Here is an 18913-nt window from a genome sequence, read left to right on the forward strand (position 1 = left end):
CTTTCTTTCCTTCCTTCCTTCCTTCCTTCCTTCCTTCCTTCCTTCCTTCCTTCCTTCCTTCCTTCCTTCTTACTTTCATTCTCTTTCTTCTTTTCTTCCTTCTTTTCTTTTGTTTGTTTGTTTGTTTGTTTATTTATTTGTTCGTTCGTTCTTTCTTTCTATCCTTTCTTAGTTCCTTCTTTCTATCTCTTTCCTTTTTCTTTTCTTTCCTTCCCTCCTTTCTTTTTCTTTCATTTTTAGATTTTAAATTATTCTTCTTTCCCTTCCATCCTTCCGTCTATCTATATGATATATATATATATATATATATATATATATATATATATATATATATATATATATATATATATATATATATATATATATATATATATATATATATATATATATATATATATATATATATATATATATATATATATATATATATATATATATATATATATATATATATATATATATATATATATATATATATATATATATATATATATATATATATATATATATATATATATATATATATATATATATATATATATATATATATATATATATATATATATATATAATAACTAAGGCACATCAAGAGAGAGAGAGAGAGAGAGAGAGAGAGAGAGAGAGAGAGAGAGAGAGAGAGAGAGAGAGAGAGAGAGAGAGAGAGAGAGAGGTCAAAATCAGTAAGGCACATCAAGAAAAAAAATGTTGTATGTGGTTTTTATTCAATACTTTATGGTCCATTTCCTCGAGTCGTCACGCTAGGTGGCTGAGTGGGCTGCGATCTGATTCCTCGAGTTATGAGGCTCTCTCTCTCTCTCTCTCTCTCTCTCTCTCTCTCTCTCTCTCTCTCTCTCTCTCTCTCTCTCTCTCTCTCTCTCTCTCGTATTTTTTTAGTGTTTACGTTTGTTTGTTTGTTTTTCAGGTTTTTCAGTTTTTTCAGGTTTTATGATTTTGTGTTTGTGTTTGTGTACGTGAGAGAGAGAGAGAGAGAGAGAGAGAGAGAGAGAGAGAGAGAGAGAGAGAGAGAGAGAGAGAGAGAGAGAGAGAGAGAGAGAGAGGAACGTAAAAGCCGTCGACTCTCAATTTTCTCACTCAGCGAGCACCGGTGTTCTTCTGGAGCTTAACTTTCCCCTTAACCTTCTTTCCTCCCTTTCTTCCTCCTCCCCTTCCCCCTTCCTCATCCCCCTCCCGCCTCTCTTTGTTCCGTACCTTCTCCCCCCTTGCAGGTGTCGGGAGGGGGGAAGAAAGGGAGGATACAGGAGGGGTACGTTCCGAGAGAGAGAGAGAGAGAGAGAGAGAGAGAGAGAGAGAGAGAGAGAGAGAGAGAGAGAGAGAGAGAGAGAGAGAGAGAGTATTGCCTTGTGGTTTTGAGGTAAAATTGTGAAAAGTAAGAAGTAAGAATCTCAACATTTGAGAGAGAGAGAGAGAGAGAGAGAGAGAGAGAGAGAGAGAGAGAGAGAGAGAGAGAGAGAGAGAGAGAGAGAGAGAGAGAGAGAGAGTTAGTCAGTCTATTACGCAAATATAACATTAAAACGCGTCCATTTTACATAGCCACTCAGACCTCATCACTCATGCAGGGTGGGCAGCGGCACCTGTTAACTCAACTCGTTCATAACTGACTAATTTTCACACGCAAATAGTCCCCTGAATCATAGGGAGGACAGGCAGGACTTTTGATTGGCGTGTGGTGAAGTGCAGGACTCGAACACTGCATGGCTTTCCCAGATCAACGCCCTTACCTGTCTGCGTCTGGTTAGTGGTAAAGTAAAGAGATGAGATGTCTACGTAATCTTCTCTTCTGTGCTTCTGTTCTGGTCTTGAATATTTTTATTGTTAGCAGAAGAGGAAAGTAAAAAGGTGGAGTTGTTTTATAATTAACTTCCTCTTCTTTGTTTCTATTCCCTGGTCATTAACTTTTTGGTGGTAGAGGGAAGTAATCGAAGAGGTGAGTTGTCTTGTACGTCACCTCGCCTTCTGTGTTTCTATTACCAGGACTTGATCTTTTGACTGGTTGGAATGTGACGCGTGTTGTTTCATAAGGTTGATCAAGTTGTCTCACGTTATCCCAAGTTACCTCGTCTTGTGTGCTTCGATTTACTGGACATAAAGTTTTTGACTCTTCGTGGAGTGTGACATTTGCTATTTCATTAAGCGATTTTACTTAGAATGAAAGCCTTGGCATTAAAAGGTTTTCTTCAACTCGAGCTACGTAAAGAGATGGGAACTGTCTTACGTTACTTTATCTTCAGTACCTTCAGTAAAAATGACTGCATGGATATGAAATTTTTGACTCTTGTTTGATTATGGCACTTAATATTTCATTAGACGAGTGATCAGGTTGTCTTAAGTCACCTCACCCACAGTACTTTGATTCTTCAGGACAGTGAGCCTGCATGACACTGTTACCTCATTAGACGATTTTACTAAGCGAAAATTAAACCACAGCCACTAAAAGGTGTACGAGTATAGAGGTAAAGAGACAGAGGCAGAGACAGACGTACATACCGGCAGAGAGATGGAAAGATTGAGACAGACACAGACAGACGAGCAGAGAGACAGGCAAAGATAAACATACATTCCGAGAGAGAGAGACGGAAAGACAGACAGACAGACAGACAAGCAGAAAGACACAAACAGGCTCAAAAAAAAAAAAAAAAAAAGACTTCTTGACCACTTGTTTTGCTCTCAGTGATGTCTTTCGAAATTAAACTCCAAAATAGTACCTGGCCATTTAAATAAACCTGCATTAACCCTTTGAATGAGATATGCAGCAGTTCACAGCACTAAAAGCAAGGCATGTGACATAAGCATCTACAAGAAAGAAAGAAATACAAAAAAAGAATATATTTTGCAACTTCTAGCCAGTATAATGCTTGGCGGTAGCTGTAGGACAAGAAAGAAAGCACAGTTATTAAGGAAAAATGTACCAAGAGCAATGGAAGCCTTAAGAGGAGCCACAGATATCAAAATGTAGCTTCAGAAATGCCACTCTCGAATACTCACTCGCGGTATTATCGAAATATTGATAACGTCCCACATTTCACCTGGGAGAACGCTGCTAATTTTGCCAATCTGTTTTAATAGGATTTGTTACGTTGGGAGGCAGGAAAGCTTCTTCTGCGGTACATTGCCTTGGACGAGGGAAGAATTGCACCGCGTATTCATTTGTGGTGTGAGTTGTTGTGTGACTGAAGGTTCCCTGTGAGTTCATTCTGCTGATGTTACTTTGTTGTTAATTTGTTGTTGTTACTTTATTGTTGTTGGTATTGTTAGTGACAGTCGTTCATTGACTCAGTTTATTTTTGTCTGCTGTTATTACTTTATTATTGATAGTATTGTTAGTGGCAGCTAGTTGTTAATGTACTCAGTTTATTTCATCTGCTGTAATTACTTTGCTCTTGATGGTGTTGTTAATGGCAAGCAGTAGTTCATTTACTCAGCTTATTTTGCCCTCGTAGAAAAAAATATCAGTCATCTTTTAAAACTCAAGGCATTATAATACCTAATAGATAATAATATTATTAGTGTTAGTATAATTAATGATGATTCATATTTAATCCCTTTAGTATTATGGTCGTCCTTCAGTAACATTCAGAGCAGTATAGAAGTATAGTTTGCATGATAGAGTAAAGAGATAATATAGGATTAATTTTGTATCTTTAAGGCTGCAGGGATATTTAACATGCTTTACTACAAAAAAGTGTATGAAAAGCTATAAAGGATTGTGTGAAAAGAATGCCTAGCTGTGAAAGGGTTAGCTCAGATAGGCCGCGTCTCATTGGTGGTGCATTGTCTACAGAAGGATGCTCTCTCTCTCTCTCTCTCTCTCTCTCTCTCTCTCTCTCTCTCTCTCTCTCTCTCTCTCTCTCTCTCTCTCTCTCTCTCTCTCTCTCTCTCTCTCTCTCTTTCTCAGTAGGCCTGTTGGCTCTCCTCTCACCCACGTGTATTTTCTTTTATCCAGTGGGTGATTGAGGTCCGTGCGTGTGGTGCTGATTAGCTTCCAGGGCTGTGTTGGGTGGTGGGGTGATGGGTGGCGGGGTGTTGGGGTGGTGGGTGTTGTGGTGGTGCAGTGAGACTCAAGAAAACACACCACTGACCAGTCTTAATTAACAGATGGCTCATGTGTCGATGAAACCCACTAATTAGATAGTGTAAATCGTTAAGCCCTTCACTAGAGTTGCTGTTAAAGTAAAAGGAGTAAATAAAAGGAAGAAAAAATTAAAAGGGAGGTGCCTGTAAACAACTTAGTAATAAAAAAAATTAAGAAAAGGGTGTAATGAGAATAAGGTGTAAATCGCTAAAGCATTCACCAAAACTGGGGGTTACAAGACAAGTAAGAAAGAAAGAAAATAAAGGAAGGTGCATTTATACAACTTTGGAACAAGAAACGAGAGATAGAAAAAAAAAACCCAAACATCAGCGGGAATCGAACACGTGTCTATCAAGTCTCTGCAGCCTCGCTTTAACCACTGAGCTACGACATCATATTGACCCCAGGCATCGACTCGAGATCCCGTGTCATCATGATAGGCGTAAAACAAGTGCCCCTGGTGAGGCTCGAACTCACAACCCCGGCATGGCTTAGCAGCGAACACTGTCTATAAGTACCGTGCGCTAACCGATTGCGCCACAGGGGCATGGGACGGATGGGGAGGCTGGACGGGCTGGAGCTGCTGGAAAGTTCAATGGGTTCCTCGTTCTTCATTGTAGTCATTGTTCTTATTATGTATTGTCTTTTGTCCTCGTCCTCGTTGTCCTTGTCCTCTTCGTTCTCTTGTTCTCGTCCCGCTACTACTACTACTACTACTACTACTACTACTACTTACAGACTCCTTGAATCAATTGCCGTATCACCTCCTTTCCCTCTATTCCCTCACCACCATCACCGCCACCACCACCACCACCGCCTCCCCGCTTTCCATAACAGCGTGTAAACAAGTCGAAATTCGGGTCCTTTGTTGGCCGTGTGGCGGAGTACAAAGGGAGACTGAGATACAAGGACTCCGTTGTTTCCCCCTCGCGCCCTGTTTCCTCATGAGGCTAAGTACCGCCCGGAGGCTGTATGGGCTGTGGTGGTAATTGATTTTGTAGAGAGAGAGAGAGAGAGAGAGAGAGAGAGAGAGAGAGAGAGAGAGAGAGAGAGAGAGAGAGAGAGAGAGAGAGGAAGGGTTTATGTTGATTTCTCATTGTAGTACTCTCTCTCTCTCTCTCTCTCTCTCTCTCTCTCTCTCTCTCTCTCTCTCTCTCTCTCTCTCTCTCTCTCTCTCTCTCTCTCTCTGTGTGTGTGTGTGTGTGTGTGTGTGTGTGTGTATTTTCTTTAATGCCTTTGAGAATGTGTTTCCTTAGGTTGCTTTTATAGCGAATACGTGATTTATTCTCTCTCTCTCTCTCTCTCTCTCTCTCTCTCTCTCTCTCTCTCTCTCTCTCTCTCTCTCTCTCACGTGGCAGTTGCAGCAGCACCACCAGCACCCCCATTGTGTCTATTTTCACCGCCTTGTTATCGCTCAGTTATCGTTCGGTAATTTCCAAGTTGTTTCATCCGGCAGCAGCCAGCAGTAATCAACCACTATTGAGTTGTTGCCATAATTGTTCGTCCATGGAGCAGCTCAGACGAGGGTGAAGCTGACGACAGTTCCAGCCTTTTGTTGCGTAACGTAATGCTTTGCTCTCTCCGTCTCTCCGTAATCTAAAACACTTCTACACTGCACCTCCACTACTTTCCAAAGGCCCTGTTTGAAGCTACATTGCTTTTAAGGGTGTTTCTATGGTTCTAGTGACAGGTTAACTTGATTTCTACATTATTAACTGGAGAAACGCACTTGAGAACCCGGCACATCATTTCTGTGGCCTTGGAAACTAGTGGTGAGAGAGCAAATGGTTTCTGTGTGTGTCTCTCCCTCTATCTCCTTCCTTGTGTCTGCCTAGCGCTGTGCTGTCTCCCTGTTTCTGTCATGTTCATCTCCCCGTCTCTCCCTTTGTCTCTGCTTTCTCCCTCTCTGTCTCTGTGTCTCTCTCGCTTTGCTGTGTCCGCCTCTGTCTCCTTTTCTCACCCACTAGATGTCGTGATGGTTTGCGAATTGTCTACTTGGCCTTTCAACCGATAGATGGCGTTGTATCTTTGTGTTTGTTTTGCATAATTGGTGGCAGCGGTGGAGCAAACTTTCTTTTATATTTTTTTTTGTTTTTTCTCCTTTGTGTGTGTGTGTGTGTGTGTGTGTGTGTGTGTGTGTGTGTGTGTGTGTGTGTGTTTCTTTCTGGAGGCACTTATGTATTGCCTTTTTCTTTTTTTTCAATGCAAGTTTGAGGTGCGTAAAATTTTGAAGTTGTTGATCTCTTCTGCCAGCTGGTTTTATTTATTCATTTGGGCATTTGTTTGCTGTGAGGTGAATTTGGGAGCACGTACTTTTTTGTCCTCAGTGTCCTGTGTGTGTGTGTGTGTGTGTGTGTGTGAGGCGTCCAGCTCGGGGCACGTGGCAAACATTTCGTGACGCATTTGCACACGGGGAGCGAAAAAAAAGTAAAAAAGAAAGCTGTTCCTAAACTTTTTTTTTTAGAGAATTGTAGCTTTTCCCTTGCGAGTTTCTGCATAGTTAGCCTCATATTGACGGAGCTGCTCTTTTTTTTCTTTTTTTGCGACGAGGAGGAGGAGGAGGAGGAGGAGGAGGAGGAGGAGGAGGAGGAGGTACGGAATGGTAGTCACGAAGTTGTTATGCAATTTCATGTAGCTTTTCGGAAATTCGTGAACAACAAGAGTTCGGTTTGGGGACATTTCTCGTTTTTTTCCTCACTTTTTTTTTTTCTCTCTCTCTCTCTCTCTCTCTCTCTCTCTCTCTCTCTCTCTCTCTCTCTCTCTCTCTCTCTCTCTCTCTCTCTCTCTCTCTCTCTCTCTCTCCGCAATGGACATGTGAGGAAATGGCTCTTGGTGGGATAGAAAAATGTTTAGGAAATTATTTGTTGTCTCTTGGAAACCCAAAAGAAAATACTGATATGACTGGCGTTACATTGCTCTCTGTTTGAAAGTATACATTTTTTGGTTTCTTTGCTACATCTGCTTTGAGGTCTTCATATTCCCCTCCTGGTGGAATATAAAACTGAAAAAAGGATGTGATATTGATAAACGAAGGCAGATTGCTAGTTTACCAATTAAAGAGACACATTGTTATATTTACTTTTGACGTGTCTGTATATTTCCTCTCCTTGTGGAATGTTAAGTTAATTAAAGAGGATATTAGTAAAGGAAGGCTGAATTCTAAAGTTTACCCGTGAAACAGTTAAAGGGACTAAGTATTTTTGCTGCATCTGCGTCTTGGTATTCCCCGCCCGGTGGAATGTTAAGGTGAATAAAGGTGATCAAACTAAACGAATGTAGTGTTTCTGAGCTTACCAGTGAAAGGAGGAATGAAGACACCGGTTGATCATTGCATTACTACTTGTTTGTTTGTGTTTTTGTGAGGCTTCATTAAGGAAAACCGAGGATGATTATTGTTGTCATTGGGAAAGAAAGGTAACTGTGTGGAAGGCTTCTCATTTCTTGACATTTTGAGGGAATTGAGTCATTAAAGCACGCCAGGTAACGACACACACACACACACACACACACACACACACACACACACACACACACACACACACACACACACACACACACACACACACACACACACACACACACACACACACACACAGGTTACTCTACATCAACGCTGAGTGAGTCGGGTGTAATTCTTGCTGTGGTGTGACTGTTTGTGCGCACAACAGCAAAGCCAGTCTGGGCAGTTTGCTTCTCTCTTCCTTGTCTCCTGTTATTTTGTCTTGTTTATGCTGTTTGTTGTTGTTGTTGTTGTTGTTGTTGTTGTTGTTGTTGTTGTTGTTGTTGTAGTTGTTGTTGTTGTTGTTGTTGTTCGTCCTTGTCGTCCTCCTAGACCTCTTACTCGTCCTTGTCTTCGTATCTTCTTCTCCTCCTCCTCCTCCTCCTCATGCTGTCCTGTCTCTCTTCGCTGTAGCTAGTTAGAAGTAGTTACCAAACAGCCTTACAAGGACCAAAAGGTCTGTTGCTGTTTGGCTTTCCTTTGTATTCCTTTGTATTCCTCTTCCTCCTCCTCCTCTTCCTCCTCCTCCAGCAGAACAAGAGGGAGATTGACAACCCTTTCGTCTGGTTTGGGTACGGAGCTTAAAATTCCTCCTTCTCTCTGATCCAATAAGAAAACTTCCTGCCCTTGTGAGAGATAATCCTCCTTTCTCTGCCTGACGTCGAGAGGAAAGAGGAGGAGGAGGAGGAGGAGGAGGAGGAGGAGGAGGAGGATAGTGATGAAGAAGGATACTAGGAGGAAAGGATTGTAATTATGTTTAAATATGCTGATTATTTAATTTTTTCTTACTACTCCACTGTTACTACTAATTGTATTCTCTCTCTCTCTCTCTCTCTCTCTCTCTCTCTCTCTGATGACATGTTGCTCCTCAGTCAGATGTAAAAGTTTTCAAATCATTCGAATCATTAGTTTCGTGCCTCATCTTCCTTCCTTCATTATCGGTCTTCCTACCTCAGCTGTGACCTCTCCTCCTTCCCTCCCTCCATCTTTCCTCTCTCCCTCTCTCCTTCTCTCCTATCTTCCCCCTTCCCCTCTCTTTCCACACATGTGAGGAGAGGTGCACTTAATCACTTCCCTGTCTGCCTGTCTGGAACTGTTTCGAAATGTCTCTCTGTCTGGGTTTGTGAAAATGTCATGTGTGTGTGTGTGTGTGTGTGTGTGTGTGTGTGTGCTATTTTGTTAGTTTTGTCTGTTTCTTTTTTATCATGCAGTTGTTGTTTTTTTGTTGTTGTTGTTGTTGTTGTTGTTGTTGTTGTTGTTGTTGTTGTTGTTGTTGTTTCTCATTTTGTTCTTGTTCTCTTGATTTTCCCTTTATGAATCATTTCCCAGTATTCCTCCTCCTCCTCCTCCTCCTCCTCCTCCTCCTCCTCCTCCATGCCTTTCCTCACGTAATAATTGCCATCCTCCTGCAGCCTCAGTTCTCTCCCAGTTCTTCCTATTCCCTCTCCTCTGCTTCGCCGCGCTGCTGTCCTCCTCCATCAGTGCAACCTGTAATCTTCACCCCGGGCACCCTGCATCCGCCATTCGTTAGCCCGTTTTCTTTATTATGGTAGTGTTCCCCCGGCTGCTCCTCTTAGGCCGTTTTCTTTGATGAGTTGCCACCTTGTGAGGGCTCAGACGGTATGTTACCTCGCCCCTGATTGGTCCAAATTCCACCCCGTGTTTGAAAGCTTGCCTACATTTCCCGTTTTTTATGTATGTGTATGTGCTGGGAGAAGTTTTTTTTTTTTTTGCTCTTTTCTCGTAAACTTGATTAGGGTTTCGAAGGAAGTGTTTTTTGTAGCTTTTTTTTTTCTCTCAGTTTAAGGAAAAATGCGTAATTTCCGTAAAACAGATTTTTTTTCCTTTTTATTAGATTTGCAAGTTTAGGAATTTTGTTGTTGTTGTTGTTGTTGTTGTTGTTGTTGTTGTTGTTGTTGTTGTTGTTGTTGTTGTTCTTGCTTTTTATCATTGTCATCATCGTCATCATCATCATCGTCTTCATCATCTTCATCGTCTTTTCTTGTTCTTCTTATTCTTGTTCTTCTTGTTCTTGTTTTTGTTTTTGTTCTTGTTCTTGTTCTTGTTCTTGTTCTTCTCCTTCTTCTTCTTCTTCTTCTTCTTCTTCTTCTTCTTCTTCTTCTTCTTCTTCTTCTTCTTCTTCTTATTATTATTATTATTATTATTATTATCAGTTACAGAGGAAACAGTGATATGGCAACTTATGTAAAGAAAAAGAGTATCTAATATAAAACAAAGTACAGTGAAAAAAAGTAAACAGGTAAATGAAAAGAGAGTATAGTGAAACATACCGTAAAAAAAAAAAAAAGTAAACTCGATAGATGCAAAGAGTTGGCATGGGTATTTGCTATTTTGTAACTCATTATCATTTTTACTCGTGTGTAAGATAGAAAAGTAGAATAAAAAAAGCACAAAATACAAAGGAACGCTTAATAAGTAAAGAAAAAAGTTAAAACGAGGGACCTGCTTCTTTCCCACTCATTTCCTCATTTTTACTCACATGTCGTTTATTCGCATTGTACTCATTTTTCTCTCATCCCGCTTAATTATGTTACCTGTAATTTGCTTCATACGAGGAGCGCCGCGCGACTTTCCCCAGGTAAGTGTTGATGACTTTATTCATTTACATACAAATTATGCTTCTCTGTCGGAGCAACGTTTGTTCTTGCGGAAAACGTGTTGGATGTGTCAGGCAAACGTTTCGCCGGCTGAGTTTTAATTAAAGTTGATCTGCGCAGGTGGAGTTAGGTCGGCCGTCTTACCTGTGCTGGTTATCTTTGCTAATTAGTTACTCAAGGTGAGGCCTCGCTTCTATATGTATGTATATATATATTTTTTGTTTTGGTAAGTGTGTGTGTGTGTGTGTGTGTGTGTGTGTGTGTGTGTGTGTGTGTGTGTGTGTGTAGTTCAATATTTCGCATCGAGAGAGATAGCCAGCCAGTCTGCCAGACAACCAGCCAGACAGCCAGCCAGGCAACCAGACAAACAGACAGGCAGACAGACAGACAAACAGACAGGCAAAAAGACAGACAGAGAAGACAGGCAAACAGACAGACAGACATGCAGACATACAGATAGACAGACAAACACAGGTAAAACACACACACACACACACACACACACGACCCTGATGCCAGATAAATGATACTACCTATGTACCCAAGAATATATATATTTTTTTATTAAATAGCATATATTATTAAACCATTCCAACAATTTTTTTCTCTTAATGAACTGCCACTGATATAAATGGTTCCACACGCATACACTTATACCTAATTTTCTCTCATTTATATTGTATTGGACTTTTGTGTGTGTGTGTGTGTGTGTGTGTGTGTGTGTGTGTGTGTGTGTGTGTGTGTGTGTGGTGGTACGTAATTCATTGCAATATTGACCAAAATATTCCACAATGTTTGTATTTTCCGCTTATTTTCGTTGCGATTCGATTAAGAAAACATTATTTGACGCCACAATATAATTTACTCTGTGTGTGGGAGAGAGAGAGAGAGAGAGAGAGAGAGAGAGAGAGAGAGAGAGAGAGAGAGAGAGAGAGAGAGAGAGAGAGAGAGAGAGGAAAAAAAAAACCCAACATAAAACACATGCGTTATTGTCGTGATTTTTCCCTTTCTTTCCTTCAGTCACAACTTCTTGCTTTGATGTAATTGCCTGATAATCTCCACTTTTCCACGGCACTTTTTTCTCCCTTTCCTCTTTTTCATTCCTTTTTTGCAACCGGCGGCACATTTTCTCGCGATTTTTGAGCGCTCATCAGACTCTCGCTGTTATTTCCGTAGGAGCGTTATCTGTCTCTGGTAACTTTGCCTAATGAGGGTAATTGTGCCTTCCTCCACAGCCTTCATCCCGAGTTGGTGGCGGTAGAGGGAGGGACGGCGGAGAGGGAGAGGTGAAGGAAAATACTGGGAGATAGGAATGCGGGAACGGTGTGGTGAGGGAAGGGTTATGGAGTGGTGAGAAGGAGGGGAGGGGGAGGGTAGGAAAAGTGGAGGGAAATGAGGAAGAGAGGTAAAGGGAAATAAAAGATGGAGAATATGGGAAACGGTTTGGGAAAGGAAGATTTAATGGGTAAGAAGGAAAACAAAGAATATGCATACACAAGGACAGGGAAAACGAGAGGAAATACGATAGAAATTAAATAAAAGGGGAGAATATAGGAAAAAAAAAACAGTTGGAAATAAGAAAGGTCTGGAAACGCATTAGAGAAAAAAGGTGTGGAAAAAAAAACCGGGATAGACTTGAGGAAGAGAGAAAAAAGAAAAGAAAAGCAGATATAGGAGGTAACGAAAGGGATAGATGCAGAGGAGAGATACGTGGAAGACGGGATGGGGAGGGGAGGTAAGGGAACAACAAATAGATGAGGGGAAGGGGAGGAGTAAAGAATGTAAATTAAAGGAACGCTGTGGTTAGTGAAGGAATGGGGAGGAATGGGGAGGCAGGGAAAGAAAAAACTCGGAAGGGATCAGGAGGGAAAAAAAAAGCGGAGGGAAAAACTAATTGGGAGAGAGAAATAAAAAAGAGAGAGAGAGAGAAAGAAAAAAAAAGCAGGGGTCAGGGGAACAACGAGATTGAAAAAAAAAAAAAGAAAATGTGGGAGGAAGATGAGGGAGGGAAAAGGAGATAGAAGTAAGTAGAGATAAGGGAAGGAAAGCAGAAATTGAGGAAAATGAAGGAAAGAAAATAAGAAAGCAGGATGAATGCTGGATGTAAAAAAGAGAATAAAGAAAAAAAGAAATAACACGCAAAAAAAAAGAAAACAATAAAGAATATACGGAGGAGGAAACACAGACACAAAAAAAAAAAAAAATAAACGTCAGGAAGACCAGAAGAAAATAAAATAACAAAACAAGACAAGACAAACACAAACAAAAATAAAACCATAGAAAATAGAAATTCAATTAAAAACGTGAGATAAAGCGGAGAGGGGGAAGAGAGGTTATAGCGAGGAGGAAGAGGAGTTGGAGGAGGAGGAGGAGGAGGAGGAGGAGGAGGAGGAGGAGGAGGGAACTGTGCCATGGTGAATTATTTAGCAGGACACAAGCGGTACGGAAGGCGAGCAGTGTGTCGCCTTTAATGAATTTCAGGTGTGTGCCAGAAAGGGTGTGGCGCCAGGTGTGGTGGTGGTGGTGGTGGTGGTGATCGATCTTGTTGTTCTTTGTGGTGGTAGTGGTGGTGGTGGTGGTGGTGGTGGGAAAGTTGCTTTTTTTGCTGGTTGTTGTTGTTGTTGTTGTTGTTGTTGTTGTTGTTGTTGTTGTTGTTGTTGTTGTTAGTAGTAATAGCTGTAGTATTGTTTTTGTTATTAGTTTTTGTTGTTATCATTAACGTTGTTGTTGTTGTTGTTGTTGTTGTTGTTGTTGTTGTTGTTGTTGTTGTTTTGTTTAATCAGCGGATAAATAGATTAATTAGGTATTTTGTTGAGTGTGTGATTGCTGTGGCAGTGATGGTGATGGTGGTGTTGATTTACAAGGCGTAAATGATGGGGAGATGAACAAATTCCGTTTTTATTATTATTATTATTATTATTATTATTATTATTATTATTATTATTATTATTATTATTATTATTATTACTAACATTGCCATCATCGTCATTATCACCATCATCATCATCATCATCATCATCATCGTCATTATAAATTCAGTGTTTTCCTAACCTCTGTTAAAACCTGTTAACCTGTTAAAATTGAGTGAAAAAAAGAAAAAAAAAGCGAAAGGTTGGGAACATTTTCCTTGGTGACCGTACCTACGAAAGAAAAAAAAAAGGAACGAAAAGAAATTAAAGAGATATATTTGTTTATTTTTATTTGTTGTAGTTTTGTTTATTTCATTTCCTCTTTGTTTACTTTCCTCTCTCACGTACCAAGAAAAAAGTGTATAGGATTTTTTTTTAATATTTTCTATAGATTTTATTTAGTAGAACACTGAGTAAAGAAAAGATAAAGGAAAAAAACAAAAAAAGCGCATTACCAACAAGTACTAATACCAGATACTACTAATACTAAAAGACTTCCGGTTATGTGTCCTCCTATTCTCTCTCCCTTCCCTCTTAACTCTTCTCCCCTTTGTCCTTCTCTTCCTCCGTCTTTACTTTCCACTCCTTTCTCATTCCTCCCCTTTCCCTTGCCGTTGTGCCTTTCTGAATCGTAGATAGCTAAAACACACACACACACACACACACACACACACACACACACACACACACACACACACACACACACACACACACACACACACACACACACACACACACACACACCTCCGGTTCCTAGCGTGCAAATAGCGCCTCTCTTTCCCTTACTTGGACGTGCAAATAACAAAAACTAGCACCCCATCGCTGTATCCCCGGCACTGAGACACGTTTGGTGCCAATGGAGGGGTATATGGCACCCTCCCCCTTGTAATTCCTGGCCGGGGTGGCACTAATGACGCGCTGCCACTGTGCCGCTCATGTTACGCAGGTTTTTGAGCGCTGGCGGAAATTCGTGGCCGTGAAAGCTTGACGGGAAAAAGAAAGGATGTAAAAAAAGTGTAAAAATATGGAAAAAAAGAATGGAAAGTAAGCAAACGGATTTTTTTTTTTTTTTTTTTTTTTGTTAGGGATCGTGAGCTTGGGAATAATGTTTTTGTATTTTTGTTTTATTTATTTATATGTTTTTTTCTGTCCATTTTAGTTTATAGTCACTTGATAATGGCGGGGATGGTACTCGGGTCATATAGGCCTCTGGTCAGCTGATCCTCAAGACAGATCGGCCTGAGTGCAAACAGGCCTCAGGACGTTTGGTGCTTGAGACACTTGGTACCCAAATCACTTGGTCCCCAAAATGTCTCTAGACTCAGACCTCTGAACTACAGGCTTCGTGAAGGCAGCACGTAGCTCCACACACACACTAATATAATGTTGACCAAGCCATCCATCTATCCACTCAACCACTCATCCACCCCACAATCCACTTACCCATCCATCCATCCAACCATGATCTATCCATTCATCCACCCATCCATTCAATCATTTATCATTTACCCATCCACCAACCCTCTCACTCATCCATCCATCCACCTACCCACCCACCTATCAACACAGCCATTCACCCTCATTCATCCACACACCCACATACAACCCATTTATCCATCCATTCATCTATCCAATCATCCACCCACTCACCCTTCCATCTACATAACACCCTTCCATTTATCCACACATCAATACATCTACGCATCCAGACACACACACACACACACACACACACACACACACACACACACACACACACACACACACACACACACACACACACACACACACACACACACACACACACATCTATCCGCCCAGCAAAATATCTATCCACACACCAATTTATCCACTCACCCATCTACGCATCCACCTACACATTTGCTCACCCATCCAGCTATTTATTCGCAAGCTACCCACCCCTATCCACCTTTCCATACACCCACCCACTCGTACATCCGTCCTTCATCCATTAATCTAAGAGAGAGAGAGAGAGAGAGAGAGAGAGAGAGAGAGAGAGAGAGAGAGAGAGAGAGAGAGAGAGAGAGAGAGAGAGAGAGAAGGGATAATGGACAAAAGGAAAAGAGGAAACACACACACACACACAAAAAAAAAAAAAAAACACAAACGAACAGATAGAATAGGCCTCGTACATGTAAACAGGCCGGAGTCCCATCCCCCCTCTGGCGCGGGGCAGGCCACGTGTAAGTTTGGCAACAGAGGGGAGTGGAAGGGGCCCTACCACTACAGGGCGCCCTCCCCCATCCATCTCTCTTGATTCTGTCTCATTTTACGATCGCTAGCATTTCTTTACTGTTTGTATTTCTGCCCAATATGACAGCGCCACGCAAGAGAGGAGGAGGAGGAAGAGGAGGAGGAATACAAAGGAATACAAAAGAAGTCCAAACAGCAACAGACCCTGAGGACCTTACTAGGCTGTTTGGATAACTATTTTACTCTAACTGTTAATGGTAGAGACAAGATAGCACAGAAGAAGCACAGAAGGAGGAGGAAGAGGAGGAGGAGGAGGAAGACATGCATGGGTGGCACTTACTCACATCCACCCACCCACAGACATAACTCTATCCATCTATCCACCGACTCACTCACCCACCCACTCACCTTCATTAGCCACCCATCCAGCCAGTCACTCAACCACATCCGTATATCCACCCGCCGCACACTACTTACAGGCGGAATCCGGACAATTTGGCCACGGACGATTTGGCCACGGACGATTTGGCCACGGGATGTCACCCTAGGACGTTTTGGCCACGGTGGGTAGGACATTTTGGCCACGGGAGAAAATACTAGGAATCTATTGCACTTAGTAGCTTGCTTATTAAGTAAAGGAAAAAATCTTTAGTCTGTTTTATTATCCAAAAAAGTTCTCTAATCTGTTCTGTTAGGTTAGGTTAGGTTAGGTTAGGTTAGGTAATAAATACGAATATTAATAATAATTGTGAAAATATGTAAATAATACAAAATATAATATATATTACAGTAAATATGTTTCATGGCCAAAACGTCCACCTTGGGAAGTTCCCGTGGCCAAAACGTCCTACGGTGACATCCCGTGGCCAAATTGTCCGTGGGCAAATCATCCGTGGCCAAATCGTCCTACACCCCTTACAGGCCCACCCATCCATCCATCAGCCCGTCTCCTATCCACTAAACCATCCACCAATCTCACCCACACCCAACAAACCATCTACCTAACAGCCCATCCACCTTACCATCCTCTTCACATTGACCTATCCATCCACAATCACAACCACCCTATAATCCATCCACCTATTTACTTACCTGCACCAAACTTACCATCCAGACCTCATCCACACATCCTATCACCTACACCCTCCACTCTTTCCAGCAACTCAGCGATCCACCGACTTATTTATCCATCCATCCAAATATCAATCCGCACATCAGTTCTTCCACCCACACATCCATCCACACAGTAATTCACCCAACCACCCATTCACATGTACATCCAACCAGACGTCTACCTACCCACCTATCCACCCATCTCTCCACACATTCGCACATCAGTCCTTCCATCCACTTAGAGAGAGAGAGAGAGAGAGAGAGAGAGAGAGAGAGAGAGAGAGAGAGAGAGAGAGAGAGAGAGAGAGAGAGATCTTTACCTCTTTACCTGAGACTTAATTCCTTTGTACTGTTGAAATAGTTCGCCTGTTTTCTGTCTTTTTTTTCTTTTTTTCACGGATTTTCCCAAGCCGCGTTAAAGGTTTAATGATAGTGAAGTACATTTATTTGGTGAATGGTCAGTGGCAGTGTGTGTGTGTGTTTGTGTGTGTGTTTGTGTGTTTACTCTCTCTCTAAAGCACGTTAGAATTTTAATGATAGTGAAGTACAGTTATTTGGTGAATGGTCAGTGTGTGTGTGTGTGTGTGTGTGTGTGTGTGTGTGTGTGTGTGTGTGTTGCCCTGTCAGTCATTGTACAGATGGTGATGCAATGTGTGTGTGTGTGTGTGTGTGTGTGTGTGTGTGTGTGTGTTTTGGCCTGTCTTTCAGTGTGTAGATGGTGATGCAGTGTGTGTGTGTGTGTGTGTGTGTGTGTGTGTGTGTGTGTGTGTTGCCCTGTCAGTCATTGTACAGATGGTGATGCAATGTGTGTGTGTGTGTGTGTGTGTGTGTGTGTGTGTGTGTGTGTGTGTGTTGGCCTGTCTTTCATTGTGCAGATGGTGATGCAGTGTGTGTGTGTGTGTGTGTGTGTGTGTGTGTGTGTGTGTGGCCCTGGCTTTTATTGTACAGATGGTGATTGGTAGATTGATGGGTGTATGTAGATGAATTGATGTGTGGATAAATGGATAGGTGAATGGACTGATAAGTGGATAGAAGGGAGAGTGAGTGGATGATTGGAAAGATGGATGGGTGGATGAATGGGTTGTAGGTAGTGTGTGGGTAGGTGGGTGGATGAGAGGATGAATGGTTATGTGGATGGGTGGGTGGATGTATGAGTGGGTGTGTTGGTAGATGGCAAGTGGGTGAGTGGATGGATCGATGCAAAGACTATTATAGATGGCAGTTAGTGGTTGGATGGATGGTTGGGTAAGTGGATTGTTGGGTGGTTGAGTAGATGGGTGGATGGGGTTGAGTAAATAGATGGATGGCTTGGTAAACATCATATTAGTGTGTGTGGATCCACGTGCTGCCTTCACGAAGCCTGTAGTCCAGACGTCTGAGTTTAGAGACATTTTGGGGACTAAGTGGTTTGGGTACCAAGTGTCTCGAGCACCAAACGTCCTGAGGCCTGTTTGCACTCAGGCCGATCTGTCTTAAGGATCAGCTGACCAGAGGCTATATGACCCGAGTACCATGCGCCTCCCCCCACCCCCAACCCCTCCCAATACCAGGTGATTTGCTCCCATCTATTTGGTATGTGTATCTGTCTGTCTGTCTGTCTGTCTGTTGATTATCTATCACTATCTGCATGTCTGTCTGTCTGTCTGTCTCTATCTATCTATCTATCTCTGTCTGTCTGTTTGTTTATCTATCTATCTACCTCTAACTGTCTGTCTGTCTGTCTTTATGTCGTTGTAGTCTTTTCTTGTCCATGCATAACTCAGGTTTAAATGAGAATAAGTTACATTGAATAATATATGTTAGGTTACTAAAGAATGTGGCTTGGTAATATTAAGTGTTTATTCAGTAATTTATACCCTGCATTTTCTGTTGTATTTAGTGTTTTTACATTCCTTTATCTGGTGGAATTTACGAGTGGTGTGTGTGTGTGTGTGTGTGTGTGTGTGTGTGTGTGTGTGTGTGTTGCTGTTTTCTCTGATGTTGTGATGATGGTGGTGGTGGTGGTGGTGGTGGTGGTGATGATGATGATGATGATGTTATTATTTAAGATGGTGGTGGTGATTTGTTGTTGTTGATGATAATGATAATGCAGAAGTAATGTTAATAACAGTGGTAGTGATAATAACAATAATGATATATCTTATTCTCTAGTAATGATAGCGATAATAATAATTTCTCTCTCTCTCTCTCTCTCTCTCTCTCTCTCTCTCTCTCTCTCTCTCTCTCTCTCTCTCTCTCTCTCTCTCTCTCTCTCTCTCTCTCTCTCTCTCTCTCTCTCTCTCTCACTCTCATCAAAGCAAAGACGTGATAGCATTGCAGTTTTTAGCATCATGTCTCTGATTGGCCATGTTACTTATGACATCATTAAAAACTAAGGACGTTTACAAGGACGGACTTATTTGATTGGCTGGATACTTGTGCGTGCGTGCGTGTGTGTGTGTGCGGTGACGGTGGCAGTGACAGCGCAGGT

General features: G+C 41.7%; 1 long non-coding RNA gene and 1 other non-coding gene across 2 annotated transcripts in view; one reads left to right on the plus strand and one right to left on the minus strand.

Annotated features, from left to right (window-relative positions):
* The window catches only part of LOC135110066 (uncharacterized), a 105983-nt gene that overhangs the window by 20224 nt on the left and 66846 nt on the right, over positions 1-18913 (plus strand). The gene's annotated exons all lie outside the window — the stretch shown is intronic.
* On the minus strand, positions 4543-4637 carry Trnai-uau (transfer RNA isoleucine (anticodon UAU)). The gene is made up of 2 exons: positions 4600-4637; positions 4543-4578 (listed from the first exon to the last, which is right to left on the minus strand). It is a non-coding gene; the product is annotated as a tRNA-Ile (tRNA).

Source organism: Scylla paramamosain, chromosome 19, assembly GCF_035594125.1.
Source record: "Scylla paramamosain isolate STU-SP2022 chromosome 19, ASM3559412v1, whole genome shotgun sequence".
NCBI classification, from domain to species: Eukaryota; Metazoa; Arthropoda; class Malacostraca; order Decapoda; family Portunidae; genus Scylla; species Scylla paramamosain.